General features: G+C 56.4%; 1 protein-coding gene and 1 long non-coding RNA gene across 2 annotated transcripts in view; one reads left to right on the top strand and one right to left on the bottom strand.

The window, feature by feature from the left end:
• The window catches only part of DHRS3 (dehydrogenase/reductase 3), a 37,492-nt gene that overhangs the window by 14,452 nt on the left and 5,574 nt on the right, over nucleotides 1–17,466 (bottom strand). The window lies entirely within an intron of this gene.
• LOC123387300 lies at nucleotides 4,672–8,942 on the top strand. The gene is made up of 2 exons (XR_006601669.1): nucleotides 4,672–5,168; nucleotides 8,225–8,942. It is a non-coding gene; the product is annotated as an uncharacterized LOC123387300 (long non-coding RNA).

Below are 17,466 nucleotides of genomic sequence, written 5' to 3' on the forward strand. Positions count from 1 at the left end.
CTGGGTGGGTCCCAGGAGGACCATCTGTTTATAATTGGCAGCCCCGGAAAGATCCGAGTCCCTGGGAAGATCTTTAGCAGAACAGCTCATGTCTCCTGGGCTCCATGTCTTGGAGCAAAGTAGTGTGCTGAGTTGGTACCTTCCTGAGAAGGAAGAAAACACCCCCGGGACCGAAAACCATGGCAGGGTGGCGGGGTTGGGGGGATGGTTACCATTTGGAGGGTGCACAGCTCTCCTCCACTCTGAGCGCCTCCAGTGGGAGGACATTAATTAGAATGAATTAGAATCCAGCCTTGCGGACAGACGAGAATGAGCAAACAACAAACTTCAGCGTGGCCAGGAAGCAGGCGTGTGGACAGGTAAGGCTGAGAGCGTGAACGCGTACTCTCCAGGGTGACTTAAATTTTGAGTTTTCCCCTCTTTCAGAGTCCTGTCTATTTCCAGAAAGAGATCCCCTACCTTTTGGGTAGAGTGGCCTAGAACAGGCTCGGGAGCCAGACAGGCTGGGCTCAATTCTCTGATCTACCACTTGGGAGTCCCAGGAACTTGGCAAACCCACGGAGCCTCTCTATAAATCAAGGTCATTAATTTCAAAGGGTGGCTTGGGAGATGCAGAAAGGACACAGTCAGTGCTGGCTCTTCGTCTTCTTAATCCAGGAAGAGAAAAACCCCGCCCCTTGCTCGCAGAAGATCCCACTATTCCCCCGTAAAAGTGTAGTCATCGGGGCCACAGTGGCCTGGAAGACCCCAGCCTCTAGCCACAGCCTGACCTGGGGCACAACTGCGGAATCTTAAAGACCTCCCCGTTTCTCTCCTTCCCCCTGACTTAGACCTCCCTTTGTCCACACCCCTGGCCCATGAAGGTGGAGACTGTGGTCAGTGCTGTCCGACCTCTCAGACGGGCTACAGGGCGCCCTGCAGGAAGATGTCCCGGGAGAGGTTTCCATGCCGAGCTCTGGGGACCCTGAGGAATCCGGGGAGGAGCCTCGAGGGCTGTTGAGGGGTGGGAGGCTCGGGAGGGAGGCAGCGTCCCAGGGTCCCAGCCCCTCCCCAGCGGCCATGAGGAGCAGGGCCACATTTTTAAAGAAAAGATTGATTGATTGATTGATTTGGGGGGGTCGGAGAGAGAGTCTTAGGGCAGACTCCCTGCTGAGTGTGGAGCCCAACACGGGGCTGGGCCCCACGACCCCGAGATCAGCACCTGAGTGGAAACCAAGAGTCGTGGGAGCTTAATTGACTGCACCATCCAGGTTCCCCCAAAACAGTGGCACTTCCTTTTTTTTTTTTTTTTTTTTTAAAGATTTTGGTAATGTTTTCATTTGTGAGAGAGAGTGAGCGAGGGCATGAGCAAGAGTCAGAGCAAGAGGGAGAAGCAGGCTCTCCGCTGAGCAGGCCGCCCGACATGGGTCTTGATTCCAGGACCCCAGGATCGGGACCTGAGCCAAAGGCAGACACGGAGCCACTCAGGCGCCCCAGTTGGGGCACTTTGATTCGTCTTCTAGAACAGCCATTTCTACAAAGATTCTGTTGCTAAAAATAAAATAAAGTTTGAAGGCTAGCAGCCCGGATCCTTACCCCTTCCTTCTCTGGGACAGAAGCGTTTTCTCTAGGAATGACCCCAGTGGGCTGCCTCTAGCTCCCAACCACCGGGAGTACCAGCCTGTGCCCCCCGCACACACACCCAGCCGACCGGCCCTTCTTCCGAAGAAAACGTTTCAAAATGACAGTGAAAAAAAAAATCAGTGACAGGGATGGGAAACCTCCTAGACACGTTTTGGACTTTCTCCTCTTTCCGCCTTCCCTTCCAGAAGCCCTATTTCCATGCTCCTCACATCCCTGTCTGTATCTTGCCCTTAGGCTACTTCCCCGTGTCCCACCACGGCCGCCTGACCCCAGAGACTCAGAGGTGGCCGAAGCACCAGGCCTCTTTGCTAGGGACTCAGGCTAGAGGTGGCTCCCCCTTCCCGTTCCTGCACTGCCGAGCTGCCCAAGTGACAGGAAGGACAGGTTCACGCTGCCTTCCTTCCCTGTTCGGGCCTGCCGAGAAGGTTCTGGATGCTACTGGCTCGCTGCTGGAGAGGACTGTTACAGAGCTCCTCAAATGCAATTAGGCAAGTCCCTGACCATAGCCTGGAGCCGGACGGACTTCCTCCCTTGCAGTGCCATCTGGAACTGGCCCTCGGGCACCACGGGGGCTCACCACGAGGGTCACACCCTGCTGCAGTCTGTCACCTAGTCCTCTGACAGCTCTAGGAGGGAGGTACTGTGTCCGTTCCAGGCCCTTGAGAAGAACGGTTGCTCACAGCGGCCCTGCGGGTGGGTGACAGCATGACTTGTGTCCCCCAAGAAGGCACATCCAACTCTGATCCCTGATCCCCATGCACTGGGTAAAAGGGTCTTTGCACATGTGATTAATTAAGTTAAAGTATCTTGAGGTGAGATCACCCTGGATTAGGGTGGACCCTAAAATCCAATGACAGGTGTCCTTATAAGAGACAGAGGAGAGACACACAGAGAAAAGAGGTGACTCCTTCCAGGCGGCTGCCACAGAAGTGTGGTCCTGGAGAAAGGCAGGCAGGAGCCTTGGCCACCTGACGGCTGATGGAATGGAGCCCCCAGGAGCGGGTGGCAGTGCGGACGCGGACGGGTTGAGGTAGAGACCAATGACACACTGCCCTTGACCGCTGCGACCAAAAAGGTGTGTCTGATCTGTAGGGGCCGCTGGAGGCTGGGTTTTTAGGTTCACAGCAAAACTGAGCAGAAGCTACAGAGATTCACTCCCTGCACCCACCCCTGCACGGCCTCCCCATTACCAACGTCCCCCAGCCGAGTGGTCGACTTGGCACAGCTGATGAGCCCGCGCGGACACATCCCCGTCACCCAGAGTCCGTAGCTGACTTGAGGGCTCACTGCTGGCTGTGTACATTCTGGGGGTGTAGACAAATGTTTAATGACATCCGATCCCCTCTTGCAGTCTCGTACAGAAAAGTTTCACTGCCCTCGGGGCGCCTGGGTGGCTCAGTGGGTTAAAGCCTCTGCCTTCGGCTCAGGTCATGATCCCAAGGTCCTGGGATCGAGCCCCGTATCGGGCTCTCTGCTCAGCGGGGAGCCTGCTTCCCTTCCTCTCTCTCTGCCTGCCTCTCTGCCTACTTGTGATCTGTCTGTCAAATAAATAAACAAAATCTTAAAAAAAAAAAAAAAAAAAGCAAGCTTCACGGCCCTCAAAATCCTCGGTCCTTCCTGTTTGTCCTTCCCTCCTTCCAACCCCGGGCAACAATGACCCTTTTAAGGTCTCCGCAGTTCGGCCTTTTCCAGAAGGTCATGTACTTGGAGTCACAGCATACAAAGCCTTCTTCAGATCGCTTCTCCCACTTAGTAACACACACTTAAGGGTGTCACCGTGTCCTTTCATGGCTTGATAGCTCAGTTCTTCCCAGGGCTGAATAACACCCCACTTTCTGAATGTTTTGGTTTATGATTCCCTTCACCGCCCGGAGGGCATCTCAGGGGCAAGCTTTGGCAGTTACGAATAAAGATGCCGTAAACAGCCTTGTGCACGTCCTTGCTTTTTTACTTTCCAGATCTCTCCCAGTCCCTGGGACACCCATGTCTCTCCGTGACGGAAGTCTGATGTCCCTGAGGATAGAGGGCACCTCCCCACCTCTTACTTCCCACCTGCCCAGAGCCATGTCTTCTGCAACTGTTTCGAAACCATGTGTGACCATGGGGCTGAGTCCCCTCTCAAGCCAGGGTGTGGTCCTTGTGAATCTCTCTGGTTCCAGAACCACTGGGAAAACCCTCCAGTGTTTTCTTGAAGGCTGACTCTACAGAGGAGCGTAATGTCTCACCTCCAGGCAGACGCTCAGGGCTGACGGAAGAGCCTGGCCCAAGGGCCGCGCCGCTTTCTGTCTACACTTAGACCACACTTGGCAAAACCCGGGGGTATGCAAACTAGGGCCAGAGGTGTTAGCTGAAGCCCCATGACCTTTGCCTCAGTTCCTCCCTCTGGACCTCCGGGTGGAGAAGCCCACCTAACCGTGAGCTGCAGGTGCTGAGAAGGGGGGAGGGGAGAGCCAGCGGTGTTCGCACAGTATACATCCTCGGTAGTACCAGCCTGAGAAGTGGGACCAGAAGTGCCGTGGATGGACAAAGCTCAGAGTAACTCATGCAGGCGGCGCTACCACAAGTTTCAAAGCGATGCTGCAACCTAGACCCCAAAGCTAAGCTTCCCAAAGCCAAGCTCCCTGTCCTGACTCACTCACTCACACATTCAAGGGGGATTACTGAGTGGTGACTACGCACCAGGCAGTGTTGGAAGCCCTAGAACACGGCAGGACCTAAGTTCATCCCCCTCTCCTGGCATTTGCTCTCCTGTGTGTAGGAGGAAGATGGGAACAGTGAACATAGGAACAAGCTGACTATGTAATGTATAAAGCAAGCAAAGTGCATGGGAGGAACAGGAAGCTGTGTAGGGGCGCTGAGTGGAATGATCGTGGGGTAGGACGTGGGGGACAGGGAAACCCTCTCTGGTAGGGTAATCTTCTGGGCAGACTTGGGTGAAGTGAAGGAGGGAACGACATCTGGGGAAAGAACCTTCCAGGCAGAGGGAACCACCAGTGCAAAGGCCCTGGGGTGGGAATGAACTCAGGGTGTTGGGGGAGGTCCAGGGGCAGAGCTGAGTGGAAGACACGAATTTGGGAACTGTAGCTGGGAAGGGCGTGGGGGGCTGTGAATTCTATTCCCAGTGAAAACCGAAGTCCTTCTGAGCGTTGTGACCAGAGAGAAGACAACCTCTGCCTTGGGATTTCAGAAGCAGTTCCGACTGCTGGACCAAGCGTTTGGAATGATGGTGGGAACCAGACAGCAGAGGAGGGCTGGTCAGGAGCTGCTGTCCACCGCAGAGGGGAGATGGGTCTCCCCCCCCCACGCTGGGACAGTCGGGTAGAGCTGGTGGAAGAGGGGGGTGAGACTAGGCTGCCTGAAGAGGAGTTCCAAGAAGCCCCCAAAGGGTTTGGCCTAAGCAAATGGAAGAACGGTTGTCATTCCCCGAGCCCCCAGCCGCCCTCTCCAGGAAAGGTCGGCTTTGGCAAGTCCCCAGTACGGAGGGAAAGCAAGATCCCGGCTTCCATTCCCCGGTCTTCCACTTCCAGAACACTTCGGGAAGCAAGGTGCGGGGGAGGGGTGGCGGAGGGCGAGGGAACGGTTCCAGGTGGCCAGGGCAGCCTCCCCAGGAAGAGGGTGCCTGGATGCCCGCCAGCCAGGCCGGCGACCCACCTAGCGCGCCGCTGGTAAACACACCCGTTTCCAATAACAAAGCGCCGGCAGCCGCGGCCCGGGCCCCGCCGCTCACGGGCCGCCCGCCTGCTCCGCGCGGGGAGGCAAGTCTGCGCTCACATGATGGGGTGAGGGGGTGGCCGGAGGAGCCGCCGGGCGAAACCTCAACGGGTCTGGCAGGAGGCTCCAGGAAGTCTTTCTGATCGTGGGCCCAGGGGCGGGCGTCGGGTGGGGGCCCGCGGGGGTCCCGGGAGGGGGTGGGACGGGGCTGGGCCGCAGTCCTGGGTGGGGACTGGGCCGGATCCGATTTGGCCGATGGAAAAGGAAGGGAAAGGGGAGGGGAGGGGAGGGGGAGCAGATAGGGGGGGGGGGCTGTGGTCCCGGAGGTGAGGAGGTGAGGAGGGGCGTCTGGGAGGTATCCAGAGCTCGGCCCGGCCGGGTAGGGTTTGGGGTGCGGGGGGCGGGGATGGGAAGAGGGTAGGGGAGGTGGGGAGGAGGGCCAGGCTGGGGATAGGGCAGGAGTGCTGGAGGGGCGGTGGGAGGGCCAGGATGGGGAGCGGATGGGGTACTGATGGCGAGCAGGGCCAGGTTGGGGAGCGGGGTGGGGGCGCGGTTGAGGCGGGAGGAGGCTGGGCTGGGGATAGGGGTGGGGGCTTGGGGGAAGCGGGGTGGGGGGAGGCGGGGAGGAGGCCGGCTTGGGGTCGGGGCCGGGGCGGGGGTGGACGGGGTCCCCCTGCAGCCGCAGGGACCGCCCGCGCTTCCTCCCCGCGGCCCGGCGGTAAACAAACCCCTGACGTCAGGGGCGCCGCTGGCCCCAGGCTGAACCCGGAGCTGTAAATGAGATGCGCGGTGCCAGCAGCCTCCAGGCCGCGAGGCCTGCGCGCCACACACGCTCGTCCGCGCCCCGGCCTGAGGTTACCCCAGCTGCACACACGGACAGGATGCTGCGAACGCCACCAGACATTGCAACACGCAGCCAGTCTGCTGGCCGCAGCGTGAACCCTCCGCCCCCCTCCCCCCATCCAGGCAGGCACCGGCCCAGCTGGAGCGCAGCCTCCCTCCTCCGGAGCATCCCCGGGGGCTGGCAGCTTCCACCCCAGCTGGGGTCAGCCTCTCCGCCAGGACCCCATCCCCTGCCTCCTCAGGGTGCCTCCAGCGCTGAGGGCTGGGCCTCTGGAGTCAGCTTTGGGCTTTCTGCCTGACATATTGGGGGAAATGCCTGCCTTGGTGCATGGCCTTCTGGGCAGCTCATGGTCTTGAAGGAAGCAGAAGTGCTGGGGGCTAAGGTCCTTCCTCCAGGTGTTGGCGGATGCCAGCGGGTCCCTAGGGCTGCCCCCCAACCACTCCCCACCTCTCCTATAAGCAGAGGACCGCCGCGGATTCCAGGCAGCTCCCAGAGCAACTCTGGACTGCTTGCCCTTGGCAGCGCCAGGTGTCCGAACTGCCCTTGGGAATGGAAGGCAGCCTGACTGGGGCCGGCAGGCCAGCGCTGCGCTCTGGAGCTGATTTGCTGTGTGACTTTTGGATGAGTCACTTGGCATCTCTGGGCTTCACCATCTCCCTCTGGGGGAAGCGGGGAAGCGGGGAGAACCGAAACTGGCCTCCCTGTGCTGGGGTGGAAAGGTCAAAAGTGCGAGAAGCCCTCATCAGGCCGCTGGGGCTGGCCAGCAGCCTCAGACGCAGCAGCCTGACCTAGAACTTGGAGCCACCCCAGAGCAACCGAGGCGGGGCCTTTCCTCACCCACCTACCAGATGTGACTTCTGGGTTTACTGGGAGTGGTGGGGGCTGTGGGGATAGATGTAAACAGTCCCCCGGCCCCAAGGAGCCCCCACACTGGCTCCCCTACTCGGACCCAATTAATTCAAGTCCTTGTGGGGTTTGGGGGAAGCTAGAAATGACCGCAGATGTTTAAAAAGGACCCCAGGAACGCAGCAAGGCACAGCTTAACACCAGCTTCCCCATCACCGAAGCTAATATTTAAATCTCTCTCCCTCACATCACCCTGTTTTATGGCCTTGACAGCATTTTGTCACTGTCTGACATTTTACGTTAGTTCTTTGCTCCCCCGGCACACACATTCTAGAATGTAGGTTCTCAGGATGAATTCCCAGCACCTGGCACGGTCATCAGGTGCCTGCAAGTATGTGAACGAATGAATGAATGAATGAATGAAATCATGGCAATCACCAGGTCTGGCCACGTCATTTGTGGGGCCCCACACAAAATATAAATGCAGGGCCCCCTAGTTCAAAAATTATTGAGAACTTCAAGACAGCAACAGCAGGACATTCAGAACAGGACCCTCCTGAGTGTGGAGGCCCTGAATGCTGGCACAGGTGCCACACCCACCCAGGAAGCCGGCCAGGGCCATTCCAGAGAGGGTGCCCGAGACTAATACCCAGGGGTGTTCAATGCCAAATCACCCCCACCCAACCCCTCAGCCTCAGTTTTCAAATCCAAACTCTCCAAGGTCTGTGTTTTTTGTTTTTTGTTTTTCCTTTTAATTGCACCCATACATTTAAGCAAGTCCTCAAAGGACTGCAGACCTGAGCTATGGGCCCATCTTACAGATGGGCCACTGAGGTCCTGGAAATGTCCAGGGCCTGCAGGAGTAGCAGAGCTGGGAGACCAATCCTGGCAAGGTTTCTGGGAGCTACTGGTGGAGGTGAGAATATGGCTGTGGTTTTGGAAAAGAAAAGACAGATTTTTTCCACTGGGGTATCTCTTTCAGCATCCCCTTCCCTCCGAACCAAACCTTCGGAGGTCCTTGAGCTCCTGTGCCCAATAGCACACAGCTGCTGTGTCCCAGGAAAATCTCCAGCTAATTAAGCATTATTTATGGACTGGCCTCCTGAGGACAAGCTTTAAATTACTTGCAAGCTATCCCAAGGTAACTATCAATCCTACAAGCTATTAATTAGGAATTGGTTTAATCTCTGTGGGATAAAGGTCAAACGCCGTGGAGCTGACCCTTGTGGCTGAGTGGCGTCGTGCTATCCGGCGGCGGATCTGGGCCGAAGAGCTGGGGGACACCGCAGCGGGAGTCGGCCTGGCCCAAGATGCTGGGAGCAAACCTGCATGGGCCTCACGTGGCCCAGGAAGCTGGGCAGAGGGGTTTCCCCGCAGCACCAGCCCTGTACAAAGTGGAGAATTCTGCCGGAAAACCAGCCTCCCCTCCCCTTCCAGGAACCCAGTCTGGTCCTGCACTGTGTAAATATCCTTCTGTGACTCCCTAGTGCTCTCCCCATAAGTCCCAACCACGCACCATGGCCACCAAGGCCCATGAGGGGTTGTCCTGCCTACCTCCCACCACCTCCTCCCACTTCCCTTCCAGCCAGGCCACACTCATGGCTCCCTTCTTCCAGACACACTCTTCCCCTTTGCCTGGGGGTGTTTGCTTTCTGCGATCTCCACCTCCCCTGAGGGACTCCCCACCCCACCCCAGCCTGGCCACCTCCAGCCTTCCTTCTCCAGAAGCCAGACCGCCTGGCCTCCAATCCCATGACCGGGGCTGCTGTGTGACATGAGGCGAGGACTTAGCCTCTCTGAGCCGAGTTTTCTCATTCCAAAAATGGGACAGGAATAGTTCCCACCTCATAGGGTTGCTCTAAGGAGCAAATGAGATTGTCCCTCTAAGTCACTTCAAGTAAAGGAAGAATTGTACGGACGGAAAAGTCAGAGTCGGCTTGGCAAGTCCTCCCCGGTGCCCATCGCTGGCTCCCACCGTGGTTTGCCCATGCAAACATGCATCACACCTACGGTCACCGAGGGTCCCTGCTCCATTTCCCCTGCTAGACTGAGGCTGGGACCCAGAACCATATTTTTTCCTTGTCATGCCCTCCTGATCCCTGGGACCTAGGAGAGTCCCCTGCGTATGTCCTTCCCTCCTATCAAACCTGCCCCCAGGGAAAAGAGTCGATAAAAGTCCCCTGTTTCTATTTTGCTCTCCAAGGACAAACCTTACACAACGGACTGCCCCAGTCACAATGCCAGCCTCTCTGTGGCGAGAACTGTGACCTCTTCCATCCCTGGTGACTCTGGGGAGCCCTTGGAACAGATCTGTGTACTCAGCAGGTGTTCTGGGCGGGGCCAACCCGCATTTTCGGAGCCCCTGCCAAGCATGTAGGACCATCTCTGGGAATCCTCCCAATGGCCCCCAGGGGAGAGAGGGTGGGATTAGCTCTGTCACTGTGTGGGTGAGAAAGCTTCCCCAGGACACCTGGTCCTGACCCGCAGAATTTGTGAATGTGTTGCTTTCCCTGGGAGAGGAGGATTGGGGTTGCAGATGGAATTATATTTGCCGATCAGCCCACTGTGAAATAGAAAGATTATCCCGGATGATCCAGGCGGGCCCAGTGAAATCACAAGGGGCCTTCAACCTGGACAGGGGGGACAGCAGAGGGGACTAAAGGGAGGATGTAAGCATGGAAAGGTCGGCCGTGAAGACAGAGGAAGGGGCCATGAGCCAAGGGACACAGGTGACTCTGGAAGGCGAAAGGGCAAGGATAATGACCGATCGTCCCCTAGAGGGGACTCCACCTGGACACCTTGACTTCAGCCCAGTGCGACCCAGCTCGGTCGGACTTCTGACCTCCAGAGCCGTTAGAGCACGAAGGCTTGCTGTTTCAAGCCACTGAGGGGGCGACAGGGTTAGAGCCCGCACCGGAAGCCCCGACACAGAGGCTGAGGGACTTGACCAAGGCCACGGGCCAGAGGGGCTGTGATTGAAACTCCACCTGTCTGCCGGCTCCCAGGGCCACAGCAGCCCCTCCCCGGCTCACCCATCAGCATTGCTAACACAAACCTGTCACAGGGACGCAGAGATGGCTCCGCCCATTAAGTGTCCGGCTTAGGTCTCGATCTCAGGGTCATGAGACCATGAGATCGAGCCTCGCACTGGGCTCCATGCTCAGCAGGGAGTCTGCCCGCCCCCCTCCAATGTGTGTGCTTTCTCTCTCTCTAATGAATAAATTTTTAAAAAATTAAATAAAAAAGAACAGTCCTCCAGAAATGCTTTCATACAGAGCACGGGATGGGTTAGAGGGGAAAGTCCAACATGATCGCAAGCCTGACTGCCATGGCCAGCGCACGGAGCGATTCTCTGCTCAGGACTTTCTCTACATGGTCTCACCGAGTCTTGGTTTTGCAGATGAGGAGACTGAGACTCAGACAGGCGGGACTCGAAGCTTGCCCGGGGTCCCTTGGCCATGTAAGCGGAAGAGCCAACGTAAAACGTTTGGTGCGTTGGTTTTCGAGCTTAAAAATCTGAACTACTTTCTCTACGGGCTGCAGGAGCTAGCAGAACAAATGGACGTGGTGTGCATGCAAACACACGTGCAAACACACTCGCACACGCCCCTCCCAACACAAAGGCTTAAGAGGTGCACCGCCCCCGCCCCCACAGGACAACGGATCTGCCAGCCCAGGGGGCGCTTAGGGTCCCGGCCCCCTTTGCTCCTGGCCGGGCCTGGAGTCTGCTGCGTGTTCTCAGGGAAGTGGCCTGGAGAGGTGAGGTGGGACCCCCCCACCCCACCGTGCCAAGTGAGAAGTGAGGACAGGGGGTGTGGGAGCCGAGGGAGGCCTGACGTCATGTGGGCGTGCCTGGCAGGTCTGCCCACCTGCAGGAAGGTCGCACTGCCCTTTGCGGTCACGCAGGCCCCAGCTCCCCTTGCTGACCTGCCCGCGAGGGTCAGAGCAGGCTGAGCAGACTGGCTGGGCTCTCAGAGGACCCTGGTCCTGGGAGTTCATATCTCTAGGACCCCAGACACTCTTCTTCCCGCCCTGGAAGGACCCAGTACTGGCTCCTTCTGGCTCACCTGCCTGTAGCCAGAAAGGAGGGAGAACTGACTCCTCACACCCAGGAAAATACCACCATGAACAGTGACCCAGCAAAGGAGCTTGCTTTCGTTTCCTATCACAGTGGCCTTGAAGCTTCTAGAGAAGGCACCAAGAAGGTCTGTTGACAACCCGCTAGGCCCCGTTGACTGGCTGCTCATTTTGCCTCTTTGTGAACTACACCCTCGCTGAGGGCAAGGAGGTTTCAGCTCAACCCTAGAAGAACCATTTTGTCCTTTTAGCTCCTGAGTGTCAGGTAAATGACCTGATAATGTCTGTAGAACCAGACTTGGGAGGACTGGTTAACAGGTGGGTCTGGATCTCCTGGAACTTTCCACTTGAGATGACTAAAAGCCAGACTGGTCCTTCCCCAGAGAGTCCCGGACATCTGCTCCCAAAGCCCTTGGTCCTGGTAACAGCACTCCCACTGTCCCACAGCAGCCCACCTCCCCACTCTCAAACGCTGTGACTTGGCTGGGATTGGTCCACCCCTGACTCAGAGACAGGCCTGTGACCCATTGCTGGTGTCTGCTTCAGGCTCAACCCTGCCACAGCCAGGGAGACTCAAGTCCCCTTGTGGAGTTGCTGAGCAGACGATACAGGTCTGTCCCCTGGACTGGGAGCTGGGGCGGGTTGGGGGGGCGGTGTTTAAGGCAGCAAGGGACAGATGTGAACAGCCCCGTCATAGAGGAGGCTTGGCCAAAGAGAGACCAAATCCCGACATCATCGCTATTTAAGCCCCTGAAACCACGCCCAGAAGTAGACCTGCCCACAGACCTTTTGGTCACAAGAGTCTAAACCCATCTGAAGGGCACCTCCAGACCCGCCACCAGGAAAGCTGTGGTTCCTGTGGTTTGACTCATTCAGACTGTCTCACTACCAAAGGCACTGGCACAGAGTCCGCTAGGCACGGTCCACAGGACCCGTTCTGTTCCACACCGTGATGACCGAAGAGACACCAAAACTCAGTGATTCAAGAAGACACCCTGGGTTCAAATCCTGCTGGGTCACTTACTAGCTGAGTGATCACAGTTACTAACCACCAGAGTCCTGACCAGCAGAGACAGAGGGTGGGAACAGCACTAGGCTGGAGCTCCCTGTGGGGAGTGAATGACTTGATTGCCTCCACAGCGCTCAGAACAGTCCCTGGGCCCAGCCTCAGGCGACACAGGCTCTTGCTAGTAGCACTGGTGGGTCGTGCCTTCGCTCAGGAAACGCCCATTTATTACGTGCCTACCTTGTGCCTGAGATTGTGTCAGGCTGCTGAGGGCACCTGGTGAGTAAGAAGACCTGTCCCCCGCTCCCAGGGGCTCTTCCAGGTCTTTCGGAGAAGACCCGTGGCCACAAGCCGCTGCAAAGTGGGCCGCGTTGCCATGGTAACCTGTGACTTTGGCCTCACCACTGCCCACCCCTGTCCATTTGAGCTACTTGGACGCAGAGATGAAAATGACTGCGGTACCCACAGAGGGGAAGCCGGCGGGTTTGCAGGGGAGTGGGCAGCAGGGAGCAGGGCAGAGGCCCAGCCCTTGGCCAGTCTCTACTCTTCGGCCACAAAAGGGCCTGCACTGGACCATCCCTGCCCATGAGGAAAGGGACGGCCATTACCGGCCATCTTAAGGCCATCTTAGAGGCCTCCAGGAGGAGAGAAAACACAAGGCTTTAAGCCCCTCCTGTGGCAAGGCTTCCACCGCGTCTAAAAAAGGTCACGAGCTGAAGTCACTGAGGGTTTCTGCGGCGTGGGCACAATGACCGCCTTCCTGGGGAGTCAGAACCAGCACGGACTGGACCAGCACGTTCTTTGCCTTTTGCCTCCTCCTCCCCACCTTGTGCCCAGCAGAGCACCTGGTTCAACAAGCAGAAGGTAAAGAGCCATGGTTGGGGAGGGTCCACTGTACCCCCCGCACTGCCCCCGCCTCCCCACTCCGTCTGTCTCCTCGTCCCCATTTCCTGCAAATGATGGACCGGGAGGTTCACACATGTCACCTCACTGAATCTTCACAGCCTCGTATTCAGATGAAGGAACGGAAGCCCAGAGACATACAGTCCCTTATCTGAGGTCACACAGCAGTTTGCGGGGAGGCCCCCTACGTATTTATGGGATTGAATTTAGGCACGAGGGCTGCGGCCAGTGGGCTGGCCTCTGCCTCTCAAAACACCGTAGCCACTGATGCGGCTGAGATGCAGCCCACGGATCAGCTCTGGGGCTGGGGTGGCCAAATCACAGGACTTGAGGGCCAGAGGCTGAATTTGGGAGGCCATCTCAATCCTGGTTGAGAAATTAGGGTTTCTTTCTTTTTTTTTTTTTTTTAAGATTTTATCTATTTGAGAGAGAGAGAGAGAGAGCACGACAGGGGGGAGGGTCAGAGGCAGAAGCAGACTCCCCACCGAGCAGGGAGCCTGATGTGGGGCTCGATCCCTGGACCCTGGGATCATGACCTGAGCTGAAAGCAGACGCTTAAAGACTGAGCCACCCAGGTTCCTCATGGATAAAATCTTTAAAAAAAAAAAAAAAAAAAAAGAGCTGAAGATTGGGGACCCAGTGAGATGACCCGTGGGAGACCCAATGAGGACCGACCAGAGAGAGGAGTGCATCCTGAGCGTGTCCTAGAACAGCTATTTTTAAGCTCTATTTTTTTCTTTAAAGTAATGGCATTCTTTCAAAATGCACACAAGAATTTTACATGGAATTCAAGAGTATTAAACAGTTCGACGTGAAGCTGATCTAGTTAAGCGGTGGCGGGGGGGCCCTTCCGAACCCTATTTTTTCCACCTTCTATGGGGTCCCACCTTCTTGAAACCCCTCAGATGCTCTGGAACTCAGTCTGAAAACTGGGTCCTAGAACCTCAAGTAGTATTGGGGTCTGCCTCGGGGGCTGCGGGGCCCAGAGGGACCAGAGGCCTGTAGAACGAGGCATACAGATAGAACACAGTGATCGATAAGCACTTCCCCAGGAGTATGTTTCAAATCTGGACAAAGTAATCATATCACTCACAATCAGAATGCTTTTCCAGCCGCTTCCCTGAAAGGCCACTGAAAAGGGAATTCAAGGTTGCGTTCCCCAAAGCCAGGGATGCCCAACCGAGTCAGAACGGCTTGGGCCAGGTGACCTGTTACGAGTGACTAGTGTTGGCATTAAGCCAACAGGTCACAAATCTGTGCTATCCCCGGGCTTGGCTCTGGCTTCTGAGTCACAGGACCCCAGAGGGGCCCCTACCTGTGCTGTGAGCTCTAGTCTTCCACTGGAATCCAAGCCCGAGGGACTTAGATGGACTTTGATTAGATCGAGCACCAACTTTCTTAACCTGTGGCGGGGATAGGCATCAGGGACATCCAAAGACCCTGTAGAAGTTTAAAAACGTGTGTCGTGTGTTCTTTTTAGGAGGGGGGTTATACCTTCTTCAGGTCCTCAAAGGGGTCTACAAACAGCAAAAGATTGAGACTGACTACAACTCCCTCAGTTGTCACTTCCTTCAGGAAGTCTTCTGAGATTTCCCCTAATACAGTGATTGCTCCCTTCACGGACTACCAAAGCTCGGGGTCACTCGGGAGGCTCCACCTGGGTGGCCTGGGGATTAACCGGAAGCTGCTGGCACTCACTCTTCCTGCAAGGCCGGCTCCTTGCATATTTGAGGTGTTCCCCAGGTTATCCAATGAATAAAGTTCAACCGTGTTGCTGGTTGCTTAAAGCAAACACAGATAACCACGGACTATCCTAACCCTTTGGCAAGCATCCCGTTCATTGTAGGCAAATATTGTTACTCATGCTTAAAAACTATTTCTGTAGAGGGGACCTGAACTCCATCCCCTGGCCACCCTGCTGACTCCAGTACAGCTTATCAGTCCTCTGTCCAGTACCCTGAAAAGCCCAGCAGAGGAATGACAGGACCTCTGAAGGCCACTGGGGAGGTCAGGTGGAGAAGGGCTGTCCTCTTTTGAGCCTTGGCTGATGGAGGCTGGTATGTTCTCCTTCTGCCCCTGCGTGGGTCACTGTCCTCCCTGAGGTCACTCTGCCAACAATGATGCACGAACCCTAAGAGGTGGAAGGGACCCAGGGGGTCGCGCAGAACCTAACCTCCTCCCCAGTGCAGGAATTCTCAGCATATTCAAAGAGCAGCCTGCTGGGTTACAGAGAGTTCCAGAAGGCAAGCAGGTGTTGCTGGGTCGGGAGCCCCATCTCCAGCCCCGAGCCCTCCCACGGCCTGGCGTGGCTCGCCATCCCACCTGGACCAGGACCCTGAACTCAACCCCCACGGATCTGCCACCCGACCTAAGCCACGGCTTCTCATTCTTGTCATCCTGACCCTGCTTCCTGGACACCCTCCAGCTGCTCAAGGACCCTCTCGAAGTGTTGACCAATACTGACCACAGTTCTCCAGAAGCCCTTCGACCAAGTGGAACAGAAAAGTGTCTCCTTCACTCTGGGCACCAATACATTTGCTTTTATTTTATTTTATTTTTGTGGGGGGTGGGGGAGAGTTCATCTTTATTACCATTAAAGTCATCTTGCCGGGGCTGGCTTATCTTTCCAAAGCATCAGGGGCTCTGGCAACCTGGAGACAGTTGTCCCATCAGCCCAGAGGTGCCACCAGGAGAGAACCTCGTTTATGTGCTTCTCTGTGCCAGCTCCCAGGTCTAACTCTCTGAGTCGGTGAACCAGTCTGACAGAGTCACCATCACCTGGAGCCAGGTCCCCCTCGAAATGGTCGGCATTCTTTGCCTAAGGCTTCGGCAAGAACAGATCAGGACCTGGAGGCGAGCAGGTCTCCCCACGGGACTCCAGGCCCGGGTCCCAGATGACTCCCACCCACCCCACCAGGGGCACTCCAGCCCAGAGCCCCCTTTGGGCCCATTCACTTCCATTTGACTGGAGAGACAAGGGAAGACATCACCAGCATCTTCCAAATCCCTGAGCTCTGGGAGGCTCTCAAAAGAAGGCAGGGCAAGTCTGGTGTGATGTTCGTTGAGGGCGCTGCGGAAGTCTGCACTGGCCTCCTAACAGCCAGTCCCCCGCCCCTGGCCTGACAACGCCTGCCTTGCTCCCCTGCAGCCCGTGATCCTGCTGCGGCTGGGTTGGATCCGGCACTCTCTGCCCAAAACCCTCCAGGTGCTCCCAGCTTCCCTCAGCGTCCGAGCCAAATCGAGTTCATGAGATTGTTGATTCCCACCTGCCCGCCCTGCTCCCCACCCCCCAAGCTCCCCGCTACTGGCCTTGCCCTGCACCTCTCCCTCCCCCACCCTGCACCCCTGCCCGGCCTGGAATGCTGCTACTAGCTCCTTTCCTTTCCCCGCGCTATGTCCTCTCCGTCTGCTTTGCCTCGTTCTCCTTTTCCGCTTAGCACTTAATACGACCCAATGTGCTCTTTTATGTCCCTTGTTTATATTCTGTCTGTCCCCCTCACTAAACTCTCTGCTGTTTACACGGCCGGGGAATTTTTGTCTGCTTTGCTTATTACTGTCTCCCCAGTGCAGTCTGGGACACACAGAAGGTGCCGCCGTTTGTTGAGTGAATCAAGGAGTCAAGGGGTGAACGAATGAATGAGTTCCCACCCACCATTCATTGGCCAGCCCTGTCTGGTATGTGGCCTCTGTTTTGGGGAATCCAGTCTTTCTTGTTGGCGCTCAGATCCCTCCCGCACTGGTCCGACCGTGGACGTGTGTCCACCTGAGAACGCTAGTGTCTAAACAGCTTCTCTTCTCTCCTTTTACATTTGGCTTTACCTTTTCCTGACCTTTACGGTTCATCTGAATAATATGTTTCAAATGTTTCCTTTCAAATATCTTATATACTTGATGTATTTTTAGACCGTGTCTTTGGAAGGCAACAACAAGGCGAGCCTCTTCTAATGTTCTCGGTGCCGTCGTCATGCTTTTGAACAAGGGCAAAGGAGAATATGTTGGGTCTGGAATCATTCCTGCTCCGATGGCCAGAACTCTGTGGGATTTTGATGGGGGTGGCAGGTTGGGACAAGGTCCTTCCGGGACAAGTTGCAGCGACTGTTGACAACCAGAGAGCTTTCCCAGGTAGAAAGAGACAGCCAAGGGCTACCTTCTCCTCCATCTGGCGGAGATCATTTCTCAGTGATGACCTTGACAAGTAACAAGCTGGAAAGGAGGCAGGGAACGTAACCACAAGGGCAGAGTGATCAGAGGGGCCCGTCCGTCCAGGAGCTTGAAGCCCAGGAGAGCCCGAGTGTAAGTGAGAATTCGCGGACAGGCTATAGACTGAACGTGAACTTGTCTAGTGAGACAATTTGGTGACTTTAGGATAAGCTGGAAGTTCTCCTGGATATGCTGGTTGGGGAATTTGGGCCCGCCCATGCCCTGGAAGCAACAGGCTGAAAATATTATCTCCTAT

This window comes from Mustela putorius, unplaced genomic scaffold (assembly GCF_011764305.1).
Source record: "Mustela putorius furo isolate JIRA1106 unplaced genomic scaffold, ASM1176430v1.1 tig00003853_pilon_pilon_pilon, whole genome shotgun sequence".
Lineage (NCBI taxonomy): Eukaryota > Metazoa > Chordata > Mammalia > Carnivora > Mustelidae > Mustela > Mustela putorius.